General features: G+C 36.9%; 1 non-coding gene across 1 annotated transcript; it reads left to right on the forward strand.

Annotated features, from left to right (window-relative positions):
* Positions 1–1,741: 1,741 nt before the first annotated feature.
* LOC126945679 (small nucleolar RNA U13) lies at positions 1,742–1,846 on the forward strand. The gene has a single exon (XR_007722518.1). It is a non-coding gene; the product is annotated as a small nucleolar RNA U13 (small nucleolar RNA).
* The last annotated feature ends 6,700 nt before the right edge of the window (positions 1,847–8,546 follow it).

Below are 8,546 nucleotides of genomic sequence, written 5' to 3' on the forward strand. Positions count from 1 at the left end.
ATTCTAGAGATTAATCACACAACAATGTAAATATGCTTAACACTACCAAACTGTACACTTAAAACTGGCTACAGTGGTAAATTTAATGTTATGTGTTTTTTGCTACAATAAAAAAGTAAAAGAATGGAGAAATCTGTAACATACTAACATTAATTAAAAGAAAGCAGGAGTAGCTATATTAATTTCAGACAAAGCAGGCTTCAGAACTAGAAAAATTAGCCCTGATAAAGAAGTCAATTAATCAAGAAGACATAACAATAATAAATATTTATGTGCCTAATAACAGAGCTCTAAAATGCATGAAGCAGAAATAAAAGTGCAGAAATTGACAAATCCACAGTTATTGTCAGTGATTTCATACTGTTATCTAAATAATTGATAAACACCATAAACAGAAAATAAAGATATAGAAGACATGAACAACACTATCAACCAACTTGTGCTGACATTTATAGAATATCCTATCCAACAGAAGAAAATACATTCCTTTCAAGTGTATACACTAAATGTTTGCCAATATTTACCATATTCTAGATCATGAAACGAGTCTCAATAAATTTAAAAGGATTAAAATAATCCAGAGCATATTATCTAACCACAATGGAATTTAAGTCGATATCAATACAAAAATACGTGAAAAAGATCCAAATATTTAGAAACTAAGAAACCTCCTTTTAAGTAACCCATGAGCCAAAGAATAAATTGCAAGGAAAATCAGAAAATATTTTGACTGAAAAAAAGAAAACACAACATATTAAAATTTCCCTTTTAAAAAAAAGCTAAAGCAGGACTTACAGGATAATTTGTAGCATTCAAATCTTATATTAGAAAAATAAAAAATTTAAAATCTTAAAGAGCTTCCTCTTTAAGAAACCAGAGAAATAAAACCAAACTTAATGTGAAATGAAGTAAATAGTAAAGATAAGAGTGAAAATCAATGAAATAGAAAACAAAAATAATGGAGAAAACCAACAAAATCAAACCTCTTTCTTTAAAAATAACAATAAAAATGATAACCTTCTAGACAGGCTGATCAGGAGAGAAACATAACAAATTACCAATATCATCCTGAATGAGAGAAGGGCCATAACTATAGATCTTGCCAACATTAAAAGGAGACCAAACAAATATAAAAATTTTATGTCAATAAATATAACTTAAGATAGAAAATGGGAAAATGAAATCATATAAAATTAAAATTGGAGAAGGCGGAAGATTAATGGAAGATTTAAAAAGAGTGCAAGAATAGAAAACAGTTACAAATTTGGTAGATATTTATTCAACTACACCAATAATCATTTTAAATGTGAATGGTTTAAATTCCTTTAAAGACACAAACTGTCAAAACTTACTAAAGAAGAAATAGCTTGAATAGCCCTGTATCTATTAAAGAAATTGGGTTTGTAGTTTAAAATTTTCCCATAAAGAAAACTCTAGGTCCAAACAACTTTACTGAAGAATTCTACCAAAATTAAGAAATATGTAATATTTATTCTACATAAACTCTTCCACAGAATAAAATTGGAGGGAGCACCCTGAATTCATTCTATTACTTAAGAATTATCTTGATCCCCAAAACCAGGTGGTTATTCTAAGAAAAATAACCTACAAACTAATTTCCACCATGAACATAGAAGCAAAACTCCTTAACAAAATTTAAGCAAATTGAATCCAGCAATATATAAAAAAGCTAATACATCGTGACCAAGTGGAGTTTATCGCCAGAATGCAAAATCAGTTTAACATTTAAAAAAATGTATCAAAGCATGATGATTAGGTTTTCACACTCATGTGTGAGATATGCCTCTCTTGAACTTTGTTACACTGGCACTTTACCCATTTGACATGCGGGAAAAAAACAAAATGAAAAAAAATCAGTGTAGTTGCCATATTAACATTCTAAAAGGAAAATCATATGGTCATCTCAATAGTTACACAAAAATCATTTGCCAAAATTCAAAACACACATTCGTGATAAAAACTCTCAGTCAACTTAGAAGGGAACTTTCTCAACCTGGTAAAGGTCATGCATGGGAAACCTACAGCTAGCATAATAGTAAATGATGAAAAGCTAAGTTTTTTCTCCTAAGATCAAAAACAAAGAAAAGATGTTTTCTTGCCCTATTCCTAGTCAACAGAGTGCTGGACATACTAGCCATGTGCAATTTGGCTAAAGAAATAAATAGCACCCAGACTGGAAAAGAAGAAATACAACTATTTTAAAATTGCCTTTCTCCAATTTCATTAGCCATGATATTTGGGTACAGACTTAGGTAGGATGAGGCTTAGGGACTCAACCTCTCTCTATTCTTGGTTCTGAGCTACCTTCCACCAGGCAAAAGGAATCATCCATACAGCATACAAGAAGAGCCTGTGAGGTGCGGTGCTACAGCCTCACGGTGATAACACTGGAGCATTTGCCTGACCTTGCCCTCTGCACACACTGCTTTCAGGAACACTTCAGAGTTGTCAATGTCTGGCACAGACAGCCAAGGACTCAGAAACCTAGGTTCCTGTCACATCTTGCTCAATCTTTCCATTACCAGCACTGTCATATGCCATATAACAACGTTTTGGTCAATGACAGACCATGTGACGTGGTCCCATGTGACATGGTCCCATGTGACATGATCCCAATGACAGACCATGTGACATGGTCCCATAAAAATGGAGCTGAAAAATTTCTATCTCCTAGTGATGTCATCACCATGATAATGTTGTAGCATGATTACTTTATTTTTTTCATAAATTTGGTGTAGCCTAAGTGGATAGTGTTTATAATGTCTACAGTAGAGTAGAGTACAGTGCCGTCCTAGGCCTTCATGTTCACACACCACTCACTCACTGACTCACCCAGATCAATTTCCAGTCCTCAAGCTCCATTCATGCTAAATGCCCTATACAAGTATATCATTTTTTATATTTTATGTCATATTTTACCATACCTTTTCTATGTTTAGATGCACATATACTTATCACTGTGTTACAATTGCCTACAATATTCACTACAATAACTTGTGGTAGAGGTTTGTAGTCTAGGAGCAAAAGGCTCTGCCATATAGGCTAGGTGTCTAGTAGGCTCTACTATCTAGGTTTGTGCAAGTGCACTCCGTAATGTTCACACAGTGATGAAATTGCCTAACGATGCATTTCCCAGAACAGATTTCCATCGTTAAGTGGTGCATGACTGTATTGTGATTACCCCACAGAGGCAGAATGAGCCATCCCTCCTCACCCGGAATTTGCTTCCAGATGTCAAGACTGATGTTGCCATACACCCACATGCCAAGAGGGTAAAAATGTTTGTTCTTCATATAATGAGATTCTCTGGGAAAAGCAGGATAGACTTCCAAGCAGGGTCAAAAATGGTTTTTAGAAAGAGTAGCAAGGGACAACTGAGTTGGAGTTTCATGGTGATTATGGAGTGGGGCTGGGGTGATGGCCTGGGCTTGCATGGTTTGAACTTCCCACTGATACAAAAGCAAAAAGCACCCTGGCTCTCTTATAACCCTCCCCAGATAAGGAGGTAGAAAGAGAAAAGGGATTAGTGGGGCTAGGAAGCTGTCAGCAGTCAAACACCACAAATGGAGTCTGATTCTTTATTACACCAACACCATCAGTAATTCCTTTAAAGAGCTGCCTCCCGACTCTCTACCCTCCGTGTGAGGAGCATCCCCCCAAGCGCTCACTCCAGAAACACCTGTCTTGGGAACAGCAGGCTGTGGGGGTGGGAGTATCACTCCCACACAAGGAACAGCCATAAGGTGACAGAACCTAATGAGCTTGCAGGGAATATTTAAATTGCTAAACAAGATAGTATATTTACTACCGCATTTATCCCTAAGCATTTGCAGTAAAAATCAAAGTGATGCCATTAAGTGATCCTCCAGTGGCATGTACTTGGAAGCTCTCCTTTTTTAGCCAAAATTGATTTGAGGTTGTGTATACTTCTGTCTTTCAAACAGCAATTTAAAATCTGAACAGTGGGAAATTAAGCAGAGAAAAAGGGAGGAGCTTAAAGCAAGGGCAGGAAAGAATCTGTTCAGCTACCCCTGGGAGATGGTTATGAGAGCCTCATCTGTCTCTGCTGTCCTATTACAGGGACTATCAGCAGTATAGTGTGAAAGAAAGCACCTCAGCTTTGAAGCCAACTGACGAATTTCAACTCTGGCTCAGTCACTTAATATGTGACCTTAAGAAATTTATTTTCTCATAACCTTGTTTATATCATCTATAAATTAGGGATAACAATACCTACCACAATAAGATTGTTATAAGGAATAGATTATAAAGTTTGTGTAAGTTTCCAGTATAATGTGTGCCACATATATAATAGGTACTCGGCAAATGTTAGTGCATTTCTACCACCATACTCCTCCTTAGGACAACCACCAATAACAAAGAATTGTGAGCTTTAAGAAACATCCATGTTTCTTATCTCTCCATTATTCTATCCATGGTGCATACATTGCTCTCCAAAATTACCAAAAAAAGATCATCTTGTCTGCACTCTAAAACCTCCAGGAACTCACCACCTCCTCAGCACATTCCATCTTCCAGACATTCTAACAGAAAGCTCTCTCTTAAACCAAACTGAAATCTGGCTTGCCATGGCACAGAATCTTCCAAAGAGCTGTTAATAGAAAAGTATTCTGGAAGATGTTAGCAGTTGAGTAGAAAATAAAGGAAGCCCTTGATTTCAATTCCTGACCATATTTCAGACCAGAAATCTTGAAAAACCACCAAGGTACAAAGAACCCACGAAGGTAGTGTGAAATATTTTCAGATATGTTGTTTGTTTGTTTGTTTGTTTGTTTTGCTTTGTTTTGTTTTGTTTTGTTTTCTTGGAGACGAGCTCTCACTCTGTTGCCTAGGGTGCCATCATAGCTCACTGTAACCAAACTCCTGGGCTCATGCTATCCTCCCATCTCAGCCTCCTGAGTAGCTGGGACTATATGTATGTTACCATGCTCAGCCTATTTTAATTTTTTTTTTAGAAATGAGGTCTCACTGTCTCCAACTCCTGAACTCAAGCAATCTTCCCACTTGTCCTCTCAAAGTGCTGAGATTACAGGTGTAAGCCACCGTGCCCTGCCTCAAATATGTTTTTAAATGAATAATGCATAGCAGAGGTGACATGACAATAAGGAAAGTCCTCAAAAATCAAAAAGACATAAAACACCAACCCAAAGAGGTGTGAGTGCTGGGCAGCCAGTTGTTGTGAGGACACCTGCTCATCACTGGCAAACTGAAGTTTCCTTTTTCAATGAGCATTTTCCTGGAGAAAAGGAAAAGAAAAAAACAAAGGCCCGGGGCTTATAAAAGGTAAGAAGTTAATCTAAGGCCCCTGCATAAATCGGAGACCCTTAAAAGCTCAGTGAAAGGCTGGGCACGGTGGCTCACGCCTGTAATCCCAACACTTTGGGAGGCTGAGGCAGGTAGATCAAGAATAAAAAACTTACCAACATTAGATTTTGACAAATTAAGATCACATGTTATAATTTTAAAGCTAACCACTCAAATAATAGAAATAGAATGTGCAACATCTAAACTAGTGGAGAATAAAAATGCAAAGATTTTAAAAACCCATTCCAAAAGAAAATAAAAAAGAAGATAAAAGGAAAAACAGAGTATTGGAGGGAATAGGAAGCACAAAACAAGTGGTAAATTTGGAAAGAAATATATTGGTAATAACATTAACCATAAATAAACCATATTGTTTAGTTAAAAGAGAAATATAAAGACAGACTAGATGAAGAAACAAAATCTAACTAAATATAAGGACACTGAAGGATGGAAGGAAAAGGTCTAGCTCACGCCTGTAATCCCAGCACTTTGGGAGGCCGAGATGGGCGGATTACCTGAGGTTGGGAGTTCAAGACCAGCCTGACCAACATGGAGAAATCCGTCTCTACTGAAAATACAAAATTAGCTGGGTGTGGTGGCACATGCCTGTAATACCAGCTACTCAGGAGGTTGAGGCAGGAGAATTGCTTGAACCTGGGAGGCGGAGGTTGCAGTGAGCCAAGATAGTGCCATTGCACTCCAGACTGGGCAACAAGAGCGAAGCTCTGTCTCAAAAAAAGAAAGAAAGAGAAGAAAGAGAAGAAGGAAGGAAGGAAGGAAGGAAGGAAGGAAGGAAGGAAGGAAGGAAAGGAAAGAAAGAAAGAAAGAAAGAAAGAAAGAAAGAAAGAAAGAAAGAAAGAAAGAAAGAAAGAAAGAAAGAAAGAAAGAAAGAAAGAAAGAAAAAGAGAGGGAGGGAGGGAGGGAGGGAGGAAGTAGAGAGAGAAAGAAAGAAAGAAGGAAAAGTGGTGAAAAAGGTACACTTTGCTAATACCAACCATAGTAAAGCTGGTAGATTTCTGCTTCCAACCAAGATGTAGTAACAGGGACTGGATTTACCCTCATGCCAGAAAGAACCAAAAAACCAACAAACTATAAGAGAAAAAAAAAAAGCCAAAACACTGCACATCAGGTATCAAAGGACAATGATCCCTGAGAAATAGAAAACAAATAAGATGAAACTTACACCTGCCCAAGATCTTACTGCATTGAGAGAGATGCCAGGGCATGGCATGGGGAGAGGACACTGAGGCAGAACCCAAAGGACTTAAGGTGAGAAGATAAAGCTAAGAATCCAGATAGATCAAAGAATATCTAGTAGGCTAGAGTGCCAGAGAAGAGAAAACTGCACAGAGAAAGAACTCTAGAAATCTGCAGGTGTCCCTCTAGCATTCAAGAGTACTGATCATCATAATGCATGTGAGGACACAACCCAAAGCCAGAAAAAGAATCACCTGAAAGGACCAGAAGTGACAGTGCCCAGCAATGACACACAGCTAAGAATAGTGACTCTTCCCACCAGTCAGACTGGAAAGCCTCAAGACTCACAGGGTATTGAGCATATTGCACAGAAAGGTCGTGCCTTAATAATGGGGACTAATTAGCCCTACACTGGGCACCACTCTGCTCACACCTGACAGATCATACAAGCAAAGTCCTGAAAGGATCAGTTTCCAAGTGATTTAAATGCATCTTAGAACAAAGCTCGAGAATACTGCAAATAATTCAAAAATAACCAGCATCAAATAAGGTAAAGTATACAATGTATGGCAACCAATTAAAAATTACCAGTCATACAAAGAAGCAGGAAAATATGACCCACACTGAGGAGAAAAATCGATAAGCCAAAGCTGATCCAAAACTGATACAGATGTTAGAATTAGCAAATAATAATGTTAAAATAGCTATTGTCACTGGTTTCATATGTTCAAAAAGTTAAGTAGAGACATAAAAGATGTTAAAAGATTCCAACTGAACTTCTAGAGATGAAAACTGCAACATGTGAGATGAAAATATTCTGGATAAAATAGTGAACTTGAAGACCTAACAATAGAAACTATCAAAAAAGAAAAGCAGTATGCAAAAAAATCAAAGACAGGCTGGGCGTAGTGGCTGATGTCCCGGCAATTTGGGAGGCTGACGGTGGCCAGATCACTTGAGGTCAGGAGTTTGAGACCAGCCTGGCCAACATGGTGAAACCCTGTCTCTACTAAAAATACAAAAATTAGCCAGGAGCAGTGGCAGGCACCTGTAATCCCAGCTACTCGGGAGGCTGAGGCAGGAGAATTACTTGAACCTGGGAAGCGAAAGTTGCAGTGAGCCAAGTTCGTACCACCTCGCTCCAGTCAGGGCGACAGATACTCTACCTCAAAAAAAAAAAAAAAAAATCAAAGAGAATTTTAAAATATCTTGATTGTGGTGATGATTTCATGGATGTATACATAATATCAAAATCTATCAAATTATACACTTTAAATATGTACAGTTTATTGCATGCCAGTTATGCCTCAAGAAATCTGTTTTTAGAAAAACTTGTGCAGCTATATTAATATCCATCAATAAATTTTAATATATAAAACAAAAATTAAAGAGGCACACTTAATAATAATCATTTCAATTTGCCAGAAACATATAACGTTAAATTTGTGTGTATATAGTAACAGAACCTCAAAATACGGAAAGCAAATTTTGACAGAACTACAGAAGACAAATCATTATAGAAAATCTTAATGTTTCTCTTTCCATAATTGATAGAACAAATAAACAAATCCAGTGAAGCTATAAAATATTTTAATAATTTGATTAACAAACTTGACTTAACAGTCATATGTAGAACACTGTATTCTAAAACTATAGAATAAAGATTCTTTTCAAGCACACATGGAAGAATTATAAAAATATAAGAACATATACTTGGCTGTTAATCAGGTTTCAACAGTTTCAAAGGATGGAAATCATACAGACTGTGTTTTCCGATTACAATGCAATTAAGCTAAATGTAACCAACAAACATTAAAAGTATTTACCATACACACCGGGGCCTGTCGTGGGGTGGGGAGAGGGGGAGGGATAGCATTAGGAGATATACCTAATGTAAATGATGAGTTAATGGGTGCAGCACACTAACATGGCACATTTATACATATGTAACAAATCTGCATGTTGTGCACATGTAACCTAGAACTTAAAGTATAATAAATATA

The sequence above is a fragment of the Macaca thibetana genome, chromosome 1 (genome assembly GCF_024542745.1).
Source record: "Macaca thibetana thibetana isolate TM-01 chromosome 1, ASM2454274v1, whole genome shotgun sequence".
NCBI classification, from domain to species: domain Eukaryota; kingdom Metazoa; phylum Chordata; class Mammalia; order Primates; family Cercopithecidae; genus Macaca; species Macaca thibetana.